This window comes from Octopus sinensis, linkage group LG5 (assembly GCF_006345805.1).
Source record: "Octopus sinensis linkage group LG5, ASM634580v1, whole genome shotgun sequence".
NCBI lineage: Eukaryota > Metazoa > Mollusca > Cephalopoda > Octopoda > Octopodidae > Octopus > Octopus sinensis.
In genome coordinates, this window is record NC_043001.1 from 18,009,051 (window position 1) to 18,026,369 (window position 17,319).

General features: G+C 39.1%; 8 non-coding genes across 8 annotated transcripts; 4 read left to right on the forward strand and 4 right to left on the reverse strand.

Annotated features, from left to right (window-relative positions):
- Positions 1-213: 213 nt before the first annotated feature.
- On the forward strand, positions 214-286 carry Trnaa-agc. The gene has a single exon. It is a non-coding gene; the product is annotated as a tRNA-Ala (tRNA).
- A 981-nt stretch (positions 287-1,267) lies between these two features.
- Trnaa-agc lies at positions 1,268-1,340 on the reverse strand. Its single transcript has one exon. It is a non-coding gene; the product is annotated as a tRNA-Ala (tRNA).
- Positions 1,341-8,118: 6,778 nt separating this feature from the next.
- Trnaq-cug lies at positions 8,119-8,190 on the reverse strand. The gene has a single exon. It is a non-coding gene; the product is annotated as a tRNA-Gln (tRNA).
- Positions 8,191-12,148: 3,958 nt separating this feature from the next.
- Positions 12,149-12,220, reverse strand: Trnaq-cug. The gene has a single exon. It is a non-coding gene; the product is annotated as a tRNA-Gln (tRNA).
- Positions 12,221-14,653: 2,433 nt separating this feature from the next.
- Positions 14,654-14,725, reverse strand: Trnaq-uug. The gene has a single exon. It is a non-coding gene; the product is annotated as a tRNA-Gln (tRNA).
- Positions 14,726-16,612: 1,887 nt separating this feature from the next.
- Trnaq-uug lies at positions 16,613-16,684 on the forward strand. Its single transcript has one exon. It is a non-coding gene; the product is annotated as a tRNA-Gln (tRNA).
- Positions 16,685-16,811: 127 nt separating this feature from the next.
- Trnaq-uug lies at positions 16,812-16,883 on the forward strand. The gene has a single exon. It is a non-coding gene; the product is annotated as a tRNA-Gln (tRNA).
- Positions 16,884-17,010: 127 nt separating this feature from the next.
- Trnaq-uug lies at positions 17,011-17,082 on the forward strand. The gene has a single exon. It is a non-coding gene; the product is annotated as a tRNA-Gln (tRNA).
- The last annotated feature ends 237 nt before the right edge of the window (positions 17,083-17,319 follow it).

Genomic DNA, 17,319 nt, shown 5'->3' on the forward strand with positions numbered 1-17,319 from the left:
CCCTCCTCTCTCTCTCCCTCCTCTCTCTCTCCCTCCTCTCTCTCTCTCTCTCTCTCTCTCTCTCTCTATATATATATATATATATATATATATAATATATATATATATATATATATATATACATATATATATATATAATATATATATATATATACATATATAAGTTTATACATATAAGTTTATTACTATTATTAATGCGCATTGTAAGAGAGTGGGGAATTAGCTCAGATGGTAGAGCGCTCGCTTAGCATGCGAGAGGTACCGGGATCGATGCCCGGATTCTCCAATAGCCGGTTGTTTAGGCTAAACCATTCCAATTTTTATTACTTTTATACGTATTGTATTTGTGAGTGCACGCATGTTCTTATTCAGCGAGATATACGTTTGTATGTGTGACAGAACCAAGTCTATTCGTACGTTGACCGGCGGCCACCACCATTGTTGAAATTTTGTTTCACTTTTAACAATACCGAAAAAGGATCGAATGTATACGAAACAAGGACAGAAAAACGGACGACGCTACACGAATATAAATACAAAAAAAAAACAAAAAATAATAATACGAATATAAATACAAAAAAAGAATAATAATATTAATAACAGGACAAAACGACAGGCGTCTTTCGACTTTAGACAGTTGAACTTAGCTGGCGTGCATTTCTTGCTTTGCACTTCACTGACCCTGTCTTTCTTTTGTCCCGCCAATCCTTGGAACGCTCTCTTTCTTCTCCCCCTCCTTAATACCTTTGTTCCTGTTTTTCTCTCTCTTCTCCCTCTCTTTAATTCCTTTGCCCCTTTTCTCTCTCTCTCTTCTCTTCTCACGTGACTGCTGGCTAGCTATAGCCTTTCCGCATCTGACCAGTGCCACGACAACACCGCTTTCTTCGTCTGTCGTAAGGCATTATTTTTCAAATACGCCAGCTAAGTTCAACTGTCTATAGTCGAAAGACGCCTGTCGTTTTGTCCTGTTTATTGTTTTTTGTATTTATATTCGTATTATTTTTGGGGGTTTTTTTGTATTTATATTCGTGTAGCGTCGTCCGTTTTTCTGTCCTTGTTTCGTATACATTCGATCCTTTTTCGGTATTGTTAAAAGTGAAACAAAATTTCAACAATGGTGGTGGCCGCCGGTCAACGTACGAATAGACTTGGTTCTGTCACACATACAAACGTATATCTCGCTGAATAAGAACATGCGTGCACTCACAAATACAATACGTATAAAAGTAATAAAAATTGGAATGGTTTAGCCTAAACAACCGGCTATTGGAGAATCCGGGCATCGATCCCGGTACCTCTCGCATGCTAAGCGAGCGCTCTACCATCTGAGCTAATTCCCCACTCTCCTACTACGTTCATTAATAATAGTAATAACCTTTAAGCTTGCAGATTCGTTATCGTCCCGGACAGATTGTTTAGTGGCGTTTTTGTCTGGTTTTACGTTCTATGTTGACATGTCGCCGAGGTCGACTTTGCTTATCAGTATTTTCGGGGGAATAAAATAAGTACCAGTTATTAACTGGCTCGATGTAATCGCTTAGTCTACCGAAACTAGGTCTTTTTGCCTATAGTAGAAAGGATTATTATTAATATATATCTCCTTACTGCCCACAGGGGCTAAACATAGAGGGGACAAACAAGGACAGGCAATGGGAATAAGTCGATTAGATCGACCCCAGTGCGAAATTGGTACTTTATTTATCGACCCCGAAAGGATGAAAGGCAAAGTCGACCTCGGCGGAATTTGAACTCAGAACGTGAAGACAGACGAAATACCTATTTCTTTACTACCCACAAGGGGCTAAATACAGAGAGAACAAACAAGGACAAACAAACGGATTAAGTCGATTATATTGACCCCAGTGCGTAACTGGTACTTATTTAATCGACCCCAAAAGGATGAAAAGCAAAGTCGATCGACCTCGGCGGAATTTGAACTTAGACGTAACAAATTACTTAAGTTGATTGGTGATTGGTTTAGGTGTCACAGTTTGTTGAACATGTCAAGAGACCTGTATTTTGACTCTGGCCAAAGCAGTAATTGTTGAGCTATTTTTAGAAATACCCAGGTATTTTTACATTTCAATTATCATCATCATCATTATCATCTCCTTTATTATTGTTGTCGTTGTTGGTGGTAGTGGCTGTTGCTGTTGCTGTCCAGTGGGAGAAGTCCGAAACGTGGTCCTTTGCTATTCGTAAGACCCGCAGAAGAGAAAGCAGGTCAACCCCCGACACCGAGAGCATCGATGGATGGATGAATGCGCATCCAGGCTCAGCGGTTGCGTAGGAAGTCGGGGACAAGAAACAGGAAGTAGGAGTGAGAGAGAGTTGGATCGAAAGAGTACAACAGGGGTCGCCACCTGCCGGAGCCTCGTGGAGCTTAGGTGTTTTCGCTCAATAAACACACACAACGCTCGGTCTGGGAATCGAAACCGCGATCCTCCGACCGCGAGTCCGCTGCCCTAACCATTGGGTCATTGCGCCTTCACGTTGTTGTTGTTGGTGGTGGTGGTGGTGGTGGTGGTGGTGGTGGTGGTGGCGGTTGTTGTAGGAGTAGCTGTGGTAATAGGACTTTAAAACCAAAAAATAAGATTATTTTTACTGACTTTTCTCTTGACTTAGCTAGTATTTTCCCGCTATCATCATCATGAGTACATTTAGTATTGTTGTTGTTGTTAGTGGCATTGGTCGTAGCAGTAGAATTTGTACCTCTAAGGGATCTTTGTGGTTTTCGTCACTCTCTTTACTCTCTCTTTTACTCTTTTATTTGTTTCAGTCATTTGACTGTGACCATGCTGGAGCACCGCCTTTAGTCGAGCAAATCGACCCCAGGACTTATTCTTTGTAAACCTAGTACTTATTCTATAGGTCTCTTTTACCGAACCGCTAAGTTACAGGGACGTAAACAACCAGCATCGGTTGTCAAGCAATGTTGGAGGGCCAAACACAGACACACAAACATATACTCACGCATACATATATATATATATATACATATATACGACTGGCTTCTTTCAGTTTCCGTCTACCAAATCCACTCACAAGGCTTTGGTCGGCCCGAAGCTATACTAGAAGGCACTTGCCCAAGGTGCCACGCAATGGGACTGAACCCAGAACCATGGGTTGGTAAGCAAGCTACTTACCACGCAGCCACTCCTGCGCCTATGTTTACAATTGTTTTCAAATTTGATATATGGATTAAGTTTTGTATACTAATTATGAAAACGAAATTCATTTTTCCTATAGATCCATTATTAAGAGTTATTAGCCATTAAAATTTGCAAAATTTGGGTATTTTAGCCAATCAGAAGCGAGTATTTTAGGAGTGGGTGTGTAGTAAGTAGCTTGCTTACCAACCACATGGTTCCGGGTTCATTCCCACTGCGTGGCAAGTGTCTTCTACTATAGCCGCGGGCAGACCAAAGCCTTGTGAGTGGATTTGGTAGACGGAAACTGAAAGAAGCTCGTCATATATATGTATATATATATATATATATATATATATATATATATATATATATATATATATATATATATATATATATATATTATATATGTGTGTGTGGTGTGTGTGTGTTATAATATATATGTGTATATATATATATATAATATATAATATATATATATATATATATATATAAATAATGCATGTGTGTGTATATGTTTGTGTGTCTTTGAATAAGGAAGCAAAGGACGATGGCAAACTGGTAGTGGGAGTATGTGTGTGTCTATGTAAAAGGGAAGTGAATTTTTTTGTGCGCGCGCAGTGTGTGTGCGTGTGTGTGTGTGTGTTCAATGGAAGTGGGTGGGTAAACATTCAACGCTGAAAAGAAAAATCAAACAGCGTTTCAAGCCCGCGTTAGTGTATGTGTACCTGCCATAAGGGAAGTAACAATGTTTTGACAAGCTGATGCACCCCCCCCCCACCGCCAATGATGGAAGAGGCAGCGAACGCGCTGTTTTCTGATTGGCTGAAAATTCTGAATATTATCAAACTTTGAACACCTGTAACATTTTTGCAAATTTTTTTTAGAATAGATGAACAACAAATTCGGATTCAGCGTCAAAAATTACATCTATATGATACATTAAAATATTTTTAAAAAGATACTTGTAAACAGTGATTTTTCTCCCAAGTTCACTTGTAGAATGGAAATATCTATATATATAAAACTCTAGTTGTGTGAGTGTCTGTCCCCTTCGATTTAGATTCCTAACTCCTCCCACATTTTGCGGTGCAGTTTAACCAAATTCGGGTATCTTATAGTCGTGATTCATATCGAGCCCGTCTGACTATTAGCGCGCGTCAACGATGAGTCTACGATTTTAAAAATAATTTAACATCATTTTTTATTCCATTTTAATGCATAAAATGCATCGTGTGTCGATGGCGGTGGAGTTGGCGTCCACGCTCACAGCTGCACCTGTTTGCTTCTCTCCCTTCCCTCCCTCGTGAAGCTGTGGGGAAGGGAGTGTAAAGAAATCAACGTCGTAATGCGTTGTGAAGGAAACCAGCGTTCTTTTAGAACAACGACTTCATGGCTTGAAGACACCAAAACAAAAATGGCTAAGAAAGCCCGAATTTATAAGGGAAGTAACTCTCTAAAAATGCTTATATAGTTATTTCCCTTACCAACCCGAGCAACGCCGGGCGATACTGCTAGTCTTTATATATAAAAGAGAAGTTGTGTGTCTGTCTCCTACGATTTAGATTCCTAACTACTCCCACGTTTTGCGGTGCAGTTTAACCAAAACCGGGTATCTTATAGTCGTGATTCATATCGAGCCCTTCTGGGTATTAGCGCGCGTCTACGATGAGTCTACGATTTAAAAAATAATTTACCATAATTCTTTTCCATTTTAACGCATATTTTTTTCAGTGTCGATGGTGCGGGTTGGCGTCCATGCTCACACCTGCACCTGTGTTGCTTCTCCCCCTTCTTCCCTCCCTCGTGAAGCTGTGGGGAAGGGAGTGTAAGGAAATTAACGTCGTAAAGCGTTGTCAAGGAGACCAGCGTTCTTTTAGAACAACGACTTCATGGCTTGAAGTCGCCAAAACAGAAATCGCTAAAAAAGCTGAAACAGATCCACAAAAACGGCAAAAACCGCCACACAGGGCAGGTTTCCTGTGCAAACAATTTGCACAACCGAATGCACAAATCTTTATATATAAAAGTGAAGTTGTGTGTCTGTCTCCTACGATTTAGATTCCTAACTACTCCCACATTTTGCGGTGCAGTTTAACCAAATTCGGGTATCTTATAGTCGTGATTCATATCGAGCCCTTCTGGGTATTAGCGCGCGTCTACGATGAGTCTACGATTTAAAAAAAAAATTACCATCATTTTTTCCATTTTAATGCATTTTTCGCTATTATATAAGGGAAGTAACTCTCTAAAAATGTCTGCGATGAGTGGACGATTTAAAAAAAAATTACCATCATTCTTTATTCCATTTTTAATGCATTTTTTGCTATTTTTTGGCTATAACTCTCTAAAAATGCTTATATAGTTATTTCCCTTACAAACCCGAGCAACGCCGGGCGATACTGCTAGTCTATATATATAAAACTGTAGTTGTGTGAGTATCTGTCTCCTACGATTTAGATTCCTAACTACTCCCACATTTTGCGGTGCAGTTTAACCAAATTCGGGTATCTTATAGTCGTGATTCATATGAGCCCGTCTGGGTATTAGCGCGCGTCTACGATGAGTCTACGATTTTTAAAATAATTTAACATCATTTTTTTTTCCATTTTAACGCATATTTTTTCGTGTGTCGATGGCGGTGGAGTTGGCGTCCACGCTCACACCTGCACCTGTGTTGCTTCTCCCCCTTCTTCCCTCCCTCGTGAAGCTGTGGGGAAGGGAGTGTAAGGAAATCAACGTCGTAAAGCATTGTCAAGGAGACCAGCGTTCTTTTAGAACAACGATTTCATGGCTTGAAGACACCAAAATTACCATCATTTTTTATTCCATTTTTAATGCATTTTTTGCTATTTTTTTGCTATAACTCACTAAAAATGCTTATATAGTAATTTCCCTTACAAACCCGAGCAACGCCGGGCGATACTGCTAGTCTTTATATATAAAAGAAAGGTTGTGTGTCTGTCTACTCCGATTTAGATTCCTAACTACTCCCACATTTTGCGGTGCAGTTTAACCAAAACCGGGTATCTTATAGTCGTGATTCATATCGAGCCTTTCTGGGTATTAGCGCGCGTCTACGATGAGTCTACGATTTTAAAAATAATTTACCATCATTTTTTCCATTTTAATGCATTTTTTAAATATAAGGGAAGTAACTCTCTAAAAATGTCTACGATGAGTCAACGATTTTTAAAAAATTTACCATAATTTTTTTTTCATTTTTAATGCATTTTTTGCTATTTTTTGGCTATAACTCTCTAAAAATGCTTTATAGTTATTTCCCTTACAAACCCGAGCAACGCCGGGCGATACTGCTAGTTATAAATATTTTCTGACCACATATTTCTAGATGGTTACATCTGTGTCTCTAATTTGCTGTCGGTGCACACGTGAACATTCTGATAGTGCATTTCCAGTCTGACCCACATATAGTCTTCACAAAAGAGTAAAGAGATATACATATGGGGGTGGGGTGTAAGTATCTGAGGTATAGGAAAATAGTGGGATCTTTTCGGTTTGAACAGCAGTTTTTTTCTAGCGGTGTCATATGAAATTGTCACCCATAATTATGACCCTAGTATCGATCTATTGCATTTCAATCTGTTTTAGGGTTAGGGTTAGTTAGGGTTAGGGGTGGGGGGAAGGGCAACGTTTTTCTTCAGAAATGTAAATAAACCCAATCTGTTTCTTAAACGGGGGACATTCATACGGCACAGAATGCTTTTTAACTCAATAGACGTCATTGATTGGTTGAAATTGCAGAAATTGAAAATAAAAACAACAAATATCTTACAGACTATAGAATTTTCTCAATAAAGCCAAGAGAAAAAGATGTTTTATAAACACATTCTACCAGTATAGGAAGTTTAAAAGTGTTTAGTTACGAGGAAATTATTTTAATAAACTGCCGTTCAAACCGAAAAGATCTAAATAGTGAGCTTCAAGCAGGCCATAGAAGAAATAATAATAAAAAAACAACTTTTAGGAACAATAGCGTTTTATTGGAGCAGAAGGTTGTGAGTTTTTCCGTAGCGAAATACGATAAGCTGAAAAGAAGGTTATTTTATAGTTCGTGGTTAGCAACTGTGGTTGCTGTGTGTGCGAATAAATATCAAAAATTAGGGGAGCGACGCAGGAGTGTCTGTGTAGTAAGTAGCTTGCTTTCCAACCACATACTTCCGGGTTCAGTCACACTTCGTGGCACCTTGAGCAAGTGTCTTCTGCTATAGCCTCGGGCCGACCAAAGCCTTGTGAGTGGATTTAGTAGACGGAAACCGAAAGAAGCTCGTCGTATATATGTATATGTGTGTGTATGTGTGTGTGTGTGTGTGTGTGTGTGTGTGTGTGTGTGTGTGTGTTCGTGTATCTGCGTTTGTCCCTCACCATAGCTTGACAACCGATATTGGTGTGTTTACGTCCCCGTAACTTAACAGTTCGGCAAAAGAGACCGATAAAACAAGTATCAGGCTTGCAAAGAATAAGTCCTGGGGTCAACTAAAGATGGTGCTCCAGCATAGCCGCAGTCAAATGACAAACCAATGACAAAAAATAATAGCGTAGATTCTGCTAGTTCTATAAAACATATGTAGCCTGAATTTTAGATATGTCTATATATATACAGTAACCCCTCGACTATCGCGGGCGTTACGCACGAAACCTCGCCTCGGGTTCGCGATAGGTGAAAATTTTATTATTTATATAATTTTTACTATTTTTATAATTTGTTATTATTTAATTTTTTTATTATTTTCATAATTTGTTTTAAAGTGTTTAGTTAACTAGAAATTGTCTGCCGTTCAAAAGGAAAAGATCCTTTATTTCATTATAAATGCAAAACGATACCACGGAGGAATAAACGTAAGCTTAAATAATAAACCGTGATAGGTGAACCTCGATATGGCGAGGGATTACTATATTGCAGATTAAAAAACTAAAAATAAGTGTATATGCAAAAAAAAAACACATGAGGTCTCACCGAGACTTGAACTCGGATCGCTGGATTCAGAGTCCAGAGTGCTAACCATTACACCATGAGACCTACAGCGTCACCCGCTGACGATATAAGTAGAATATGCTGATGAATGCTGATTTGACAGGGCATCCGGTGCATAACTACAAAGCGATTAGATTACCTGATTAGCGGATATATATAGCCATGTGTAAATGCATGTGACTGTAAGTGTGTGTAAGTGTGTAAGTGTGTGTCTATCTTTTTGTGTTAGTCCGTGCGTGACACGGTGTTCGTTACGTCACAGTGCAGTAGCGGTTTGTAAAAATGACCGATATATATATATATATATATATATATATATATATATATATATATATATATTTATACTCTTTTACTTGTTTCAGTCATTTAACTGCGGGTATGCTGGAGCACCGCTTTTGGTCGAGCAAATCGACCCCCGGGACTTATTCTTTGTAAGTCTAGTAATTCTTCTATCAGTCTCTTTTGCCGAACCGCTAAGTTACGGGGGCGTAAACACACCAGCATCGATTGCCAATCGATGTCGGGGGGACAAACACAAACATATACACACACATACATATATATACATATATATATATATATATATATATATATATATATATATATATATATATATATATATATATATATACGACGGGCTTCTTTCAGTTTCCGTCTACCAAAACCACTCACAAGGCTTTGGTCGGCCCGTGGCTATAGTAGAAGACACTTGCCCAAGATGCTACGCAGTGGGACTGAACCCGGAATCATGTGGTTGGTAAGCAAGCTACTTACTACACAGCCACTCATTCATATATATATGTGTGTGTGTGTGTGTGTGTGTGTGTGTGTGTGTGTGTATGTGTGTGTGTGCCTGTGTGTGTGTATGTATATATATACTTATATATATGTGTGTGTATGTTTGTGTGTGTGTTTGTATGAATGTATATATGTATATATATATGTGTGTGTATATATATATATATATATATATATGTATGTGTGTATGAATGTATGTTTATATGTATATGTATATATATGTTTGTGTGTGCGTGTGTATCTTTCTGTTTGTGTTTGTCCCCTCCACCGCTTGACAACCGGTGTGACGTAGCGGTTTGGCAGAGAGACCGATAGAATAAGTACAGGCTTATCAAAAAAAATAAGTACTGGGTTCAGTTAATTCGACTAAAAATTCTTGAAAGCGGTGCCCCAGCATGGCCGCAATCTAATGACTGAAGCAAGTAAAAGATATACGTATACTGAATTGATCAGAAAGAAGGTCCGCACGATTTTTTAAGCAAAAAAAAAAAAGACTCAAGATTTAAGCACAAATCGATTTATTCAATCAATGATATAATTACCGTTTCGTTCCAATATTTTCTGCCATCTTGTGAGCAGATCGATTATTTCTTGCGCAAAGCATTTCCTCTCATTATTGGCAAAAAAAACTCTTCCTGATGAATTTTTAGCATCCTCTTCAGAGGTGAGGTTCAGTCCATTCAATGAATTTTGAGATGATCGAAACGGATATAAGTCCGAAGGGGCACGGTTAGACGAGTATGGAGGTTAGGGCAAAAATTCCTAGCGAAGCCCCAGTAATTTCTACCGCGTCCGTAAATAAGCGTGCGGTTTGATATTGTCGTATTGAATTACAAAGCCCTGGGGATTAGAAAGTACTGGACGTTTCTGGTGGATCGCTACATTTACTTTGCCAACTGGTCACACTACATATCCGGACTGATATTCCTGTCCTTGAGAAGAAGCTATAAAAGACAACATCCGTCCGATCCAACCAAATTAAAAATATAACCTTCTTCAAGTGAAGTCCTACATTGGAGATTGTTTGTGATGGCTTGCTGAGTTTCTCCCATCATCATTTGCGCTTGACATTGTTATAGACGATCCATTTTCCCTCCCCTGTCACTATTCTCTTCAAAAGAGGATCGTTTTCTTCGCGTTTCTGCAACGAATCATCATCTTCATCATCGTTTAACGTCCGCCTTCCATGCTAGCATGGGTTGGATGGTTTGACCGGAGCCGACAAGGCAAAAGCCTGCACCAGACTTCTGTGTAATTGTTTTGACAGGATTTTTACAGCTGGATGCCCTTCCTATGACCAACCCCTCAGCAGAGTGGACTTAGAACTTTTTACGTGGCACAAGCACAGATGAGGTCAGTTTTGGCAATGTTTTTTACAGCTGGATGCCCTTCCAAACGCCAACAACTCTACAGTGTGGACCAGGTGCTTTTAAGTGGCACCTGTACTGACAGGGTCACCAAGTACCTTGCAAGACAAAAAACAACTTTCAAGAGGAGAGAGGGCATTGAAGGAGGTGATCTTGTGTTGGATGATGAAAGGTTATAGTGAGACAGAGAGACAGAAACAGGTGACCTGCTATAGAGGCAGTACAAGTTTACTCAGCCCGAGAGAGCGACAGAGAAAAAGAAAGAGAAAGACAGAGAAAGAGAGAGAGATCAGGAATGAAGACAGAAACAGATGTGCTACCGCAAAGGAAATACATGGTTACCCAACCTGATGGAAGTACAGGAGAAGAAGAGGGGAAATTCGCTGGGTGAGGTTAGCGTCATTTAGTCGTTGTGGAAACCAAACATCGAACCTGCTGAAGGAACGAAGCTGATGTAGATAGTTTCAACATCGATTTAGATATTTGGGGAATATCTGTAACCATCGTGGTCAATATAACTGCCGTTGATGATGATGTTAAGGATCTTTTCGGTTTGAACGGCAGTTTTTTAAAATAATTTCTACGTAACTAAGCACTTTTAAACTTCGTATACTGGTAGAATGTGTTTATGAAACATCTTTTTCTCTTGGCTTTATTGAAAAAATTCTATAGTTTGTAAGATATTTGTTGTTGTTTTTCTTCAATTTCTGCAATTTCAACCAATCAATGACGTGTATTGAGGTGAAAAACATTCTGTGCCGTATGAATATGTCCCTCGTTTAAGAAACAGATTGGGTTTGTTTACATTTGTGAAGAAAAAAGATACCTTTCCCCCCACTCCTAACCCTAACCCTAACCCTAACTCTAAAACAGATTGAAATGCAATAGATCGATACTGGGGTCATAATTATGGGTGACAATTTCATATGACACCGCTAGAAAAAACTGCCGTTCAAACCGAAAAGATCCGCTGTTAATTTTAATTGGCCGGATCGAAATCTTGAAAACCACTTATTGAAAATTCGTTCTGTAACAGCTTCTTCTTTGAACACAAAACGATGTCTTCTGGCGGGTTTCTGTCACTTTCTTACCTCTGTAAAATGAAAAAGCATGAGGTGTCATCTGGTTCCCCATTTTCACTAAGCACAACCTGTCCCGTCGCAAGTTCGCGTCGAATACGTTGCAGTGTCGAGTATCTAATGAGTACGCATGCGCAAGGGACAAGCTGAAGTTTGCTACCCTTTGGAGTACGTAAAGGGCCAACAAAAACCGAATGGACTTTGTGGTTAACTTAATATATACAGATAGACAGAGAGAGAGAGAAATGAGAGACAGACAGACAGACAGACATAGATAAATATATAGATAGATAGATAGATTGATGAATAGATAGATAGATAGATAGATAGATAGATAGATAGATAGATAGATAGATAGATAGATAGATAGATAGGTAGGTAGATTGATAGATAGATAGACAGACAGATAGATAGATAGATAGATAGATAGATAGATAGATAGATAGATAGATAGATAGATAGATAGATAGATAGATAGATAGATAGATAGATAGATAGAGGGCAAGCTTCCAGGGCAAGCTTCTACAAAATTCACTCACAAGATTGAGCGGTTGAGCCGGGGCGATAGCAGAAGACACGACATGCAACACAGTGGGACTGAACCCGAATCAACGTGGTTGCAATGAAAGTTTCTTAACCACCTCAATTTTACAACGAAAATATAGAGTACAATAAACATAGCGATAGGTAATATACGCATTTACATACACGGTAGATTTAAAAAGAAAAAAAAAAACATCAAGAGTGCAAAAGCATATAAGGTCTCACCGAGACTCGAACTCGGATCGCTGGATTCAGAGTCCAGAGTGCTAACCATTACACCATGAGACCCACTTGTCAAGCGTTCGTGAAGTTATACGTACTAAACGCTGATAAATGCTGATTTTTAGAAAGCTGTCAATTAGAGGCTGTTCAGATTAGCTGCTTAACAGATTGCTCATTCTTAGCACATTTTTTACTGTAGAGGCTTGTCTTTCGCTTATATTTTTTTCTACTTTTTTTTTCGTTCTTTTGTGGGTTTTCTGATTCTTAAAAAATATATTTAGTACCAAGTTCGAAATTTTTTTGGCATTCCTTCGATATAGCTCGACAAGGTAGAGGCATTTCACTTCGGGTATTTCCGTGGGTTGTGGAGTATAGTAGATATAACGAAATTATGCCAGCAATGTCTCAATTTTAAACTTGAAGAAAAAAATCCTTGCGTGGATCTTTTCGGTCTGAACGGCATTTTTTTCTAGCGGTGTCATATGAAATTGTCACCCATAATTATGACCCTAGTAGCGATCTATTGCATTTCAATCTGTTTTAGGGTTAGGGTTGGTTAGGGTTAGTTAGGATTAGGGTTAGGGTTAGGGTTAGGAGTGGGGGGAAGGGTATCTTTTTTTCTTCACAAATGTAAATAAACACAATCAGTTTCTTAAACGAGGGACATATTCATACGGCACAGAATGTATTCACCTCAATAGACGTCATTGATTGGTTGAAATTGCAGAAATTGAAGAAAAAAGACAACAAATATCTTACAAACTATAGAATTTTCTCAATAAAGCCAAGAGAAAAATATGTTTTATAAACACATTCTACCAGTATACGAAGTTTAAAATTTTTTAGTTACCTAGAAATTATGTTAAAAACTGCCGTTCAAACCGAAAAGATTCCCTTGCGTATTTGTTCTTACCTGTTTTATGTGTGTATGCAAAATCCGCAAATTTCCAAGCAGAAAACAGAATCGAACCTTCATTTGCTTCCATGGAAATACCCGAAGTGAAGTGTTTTGATTTTGTCGAGTTATATCGAAAGAACGCCATTTTTTAAAACCCGAAGCATATACACTTTGTGTTCACATATAATTATATGTGTGTGTGTGTGTGTGTGTGATAAGAAGCTTGCTTACCAGCAACGTGGTTCTGGGTTCAGTCCCACTTTGGGGCAAGTGTCTTCAACTATAACCTCGGGCCGACCAAACTTGCGAGTGAATTTGGTAGACGGAAACTGAAAGAAGTGGAACTGGTAGACGGAAACTGAAAGAAGTGCATTTGGTAGACGGAAACCGAAAGAAATGCAAAACAAGAAGCACACTCTAAGATCTAGAGCAGTATATTAAAAATGGGGAAGGCCGGTTTATGGGATTACCTTAGGTTTCCCGTCCATAAAGGCTTTAGCTTTATGACGTATTGTCAGATCCCAAAATCCTGTTGGCCCATGACCGCCTCAAAATATATTTTCTTACGAGATCCCCCCTGTTCAAAAACATAAGGACACAGAACGTTTGTGTCGCATAGCCAGCTAGAAACGATGTTACTTGGAGCTAAATAACAGTAAGATTCTTTCCTTTCCTGAGACTGCTACATTATATTGGCAACAAGCCATCACTTTATCGTGCATATCTCTCTTTCTACGAGAGTAGAAAAACAGTCAACAACTGATGAAGGGTCGTTCTTTATGGTGCTTGTCTTATTTTCCATTTGTGTCTTTCGTTGTTCGAAAAAAAATAGTTCATATTCCATGTACTCGTACTTCGTATTTTTGTGTTGTACACGTTTCATGACGTCCTGTGCCCACATATGCATATATATATATATATGTTATCTTTTAGTCATTAGTCTGCGGCCATGCTGGAGCTCTACTTTGAAGAATTTTTAATCGAATGAATCGACCCCACTGCTTATTGCTTTTTAAAGCTTGGCACTTATTCTATCAGTTTCTTTTTTTTTACCGACCCGCTAAGTTACAAAACAAACCAAATTTAATCACAAAGACACACACACACACACACGACGGGCTTCTTTCAGTTTCCGTTTACCAAATCCACTCACAAGGCTTCGGTCGGACCGAGGTAATAGTAGAAGACACTTCCCCTAGGTGGTATGGTGTGGGACTGAACCCGGAACCATGTGATTGGGAAACAAAATACAAATCACACAACCATGCCTACGCATATATATATATATATATATATGAGAAACGACTTTTTCCATCTACCGCTTTTTCCACGTGTCCTGAAGAAGAGGTCTTCACCTCGAAATATAGAAATACGAGGTAAAAATTACAATTCTGTTTTGTTCTCTTTTCTTTTTGTAGCTTACTTTTGTACTTTTTCGCTTTATCCTGGCCTTAAACAACAACCTTCTTTAAAGTTGTATCACACAATGCTTCACCCAAACTATCTCTTATACATACATACAGTGAATGAAAAATATGCTCCCAACGAAAGAAAGTATTAAAGATTAAAAAAAAAAAGCGTGAATTTACAAAGAGATGCCAAGGTCTCACCGAGATTCGAACTCGGATCGCTGGATTCAAAGTCCAGAGTGCTAACCATTACACCATGAGACCTGCACTGCTGAACTCCTCAATGAATAAAAATATGTGATAAAGATTTATGCAGAATGCTGTCCCATTCATTTTCAACTTGCTGAACAGATTCTCATCCCCCCATTCTATCACAGATTGATGCTAGCCACACTTGGAACTTCTGCTCAGTTCCCCCTAACCATCTTCACCAAAATGTCTAGGGTCATCCAGAGCCTATTTTAGATCTAACTGGATTAGGCGATTGAATATTAAACATTAGACTGTGAGGTATTTCCAGCTAATGTCAAAATCAAATTTTAAACTCGTAATGATAAATTTAAGTGTGTTACCTACCATATCATGAAGGCTACGGTACATACAATCTTAAAATTAAGAGGGTAATATTCTTTCTATGATAGGCATAGGGCCTAGAATTTTCGGGGAGTGGGCAAGCCGATTACAACGACCCCAGTGTTCAACTGGTACTTATTTTATCGACTTTTTTATGCGCCCTTTTCAAGCCTAGCCAGGCTCATGGGCCCGGTTTCCCGGTTTCTGTGACGTATGTGTTCCCCCCAGCTAGACAGGATGCCAGTCCATCACAGCGTTACTCAAGAAACAGCAAGAGAGAGTGAGAGGAAGTTGGGGCGAATGAGTACAACAGGGGTCGCCACCACCCCTGCCGGTGCTTCGTGGAGCTTCGTGGAGCTTTAGGTGTTTTCGCTCAATAAACACACACAACGCCCGATCAGGGAATCGAAACCGCGATCCTTCGACCGCGAGTTCGCTACCTAACCACTGGGACATTGCGGCTCCACTTTTATCGGCCTTGGAAGGATAAAAGTCAAAGTCAAAATCGACGTAAGAAATGCGCGCACGTTCACACACACACACACACACCGAGGTATAAGCATTTTTCATGATATAAATCGCTATTACTTACACTATTACTTTCTATCGGAATTATTCCATATTAGTTTTGTGACACGCATTTCCAAATTTGAATGTCCCACACACAAAAGGAATGGTACACAAGTCTCAAGAACTTAAATGCTTTAATCAAAGTGTCCAATAGAAATGGCGGGCGTGTAAATGGAAAAATAAAATTGCCTTTCATCCTTTCAGGGTCGATTAAATAAGTATCTATTTCTTTATTACCCACAAGGGGCTAAACACAGAGGGGACAAACAAGGACAGACATAGGTATTAAGTCGATTACATCAACCCCAGTGCGTAACTGGTACTTAATTTATCGACCCCGAAAGGATGAAAGGCAAAGTCGACCTCGGCGGAATTTGAACTCACAACGTAACGGCAGACGAAATACCGCTAAGCATTTAGCCCGGTATTAAATAAGTACCAGTTACGCACTGGGGTCGATATAATCGACTTAATCCGTTTGTCTGTCCTTGTTTGTCCTCTCTATGTTTAGCCCCTTGTGGGTAGTAAAGAAATAGGTATTTCTTTCGTCGAGTTCGATTTTGACTTTTATCCTTTCGAGGCCGATAAAATAAGTACCCGTTGAACACTGGGGTCGACATAATCGGTTTGCCCACTCCCCGAAAATTCTAGGCCCTGTACCCATCGTAGAATGTATGCGCCGTAGCCTTCATGATATGGTAGGTAACACCTTAAATTCATCATTCCGAGTTTAAATTTTGATTTTGACATTAGTCGGAAATATCTCACAGTCTAATGTTTAATATTTAATCGCCTAATCCTGTTAGATCTAAAATAGGCTCTGGATGACCCTAGACATTTTGGTGAAGATGGTTAGGGGGAGCAGAAGTTTCAAGTGTGGCTAGCATCAATCTGTGATAGAATGGGGGTGGGGGAGAAACCTGTTCAACAAGTTGAAAATGAATGGGAAAGCATTCTGCATAAATCTTTATCACATACTTTTTATTAATTGAGCCGTTTAGCAGTACAGGTCTCATGGTGTAATGGTTAGCACTCTGGACTTTGAATCCAGCGATCCGAGTTCGAGTCTCGGTGAGACCTCTGTAAATCCAAGTTGATCGTTTTTTTTTTTTAATCTTTAATACTTTCTTGTGTACATTTTTCATTCACTGGTCAATTGCTATATTTATTTACCGAAGACTGTTTATTTGAGCAGTTTAGCAGTACAGGTCTCATGGTGTAATGGTTAGCACTCTGGACTTTGAATCCAGCGATCCGAGTTCGAGTCTCGGTGAGACCTCTGTAAAACCAAGTTGATCGTTTTTTTTTTTTAATCTTTAATACTTTCTTGTGTACATTTTTCATTCACTGGTCAATTGCTATATTTATTTACCGAAGACTGTTTATTTGAGCAGTTTAGCAGTACAGGTCTCATGGTGTAATGGTTAGCACTCTGGACTTTGAATCCAGCGATCCGAGTTCGAGTCTCGGTGAGACCTCTGTAAATCCAAGTTGATCGTTTTTTTTTTTTTAATCTTAATACTTTCTTGTGTACATTTTTCATTCACTGGTCAATTGCTATATTTATTACCGAAGACTGTTTATTTGAGCAGTTTAGCAGTACAGGTCTCATGGTGTAATGGTTAGCACTCTGGACTTGAATCCAGCGATCCGAGTTCGAGTCTCGGTGAGACCTCTGTAAATCCAAGTTGATCGTTTTTTTTTTAATCTTTAAT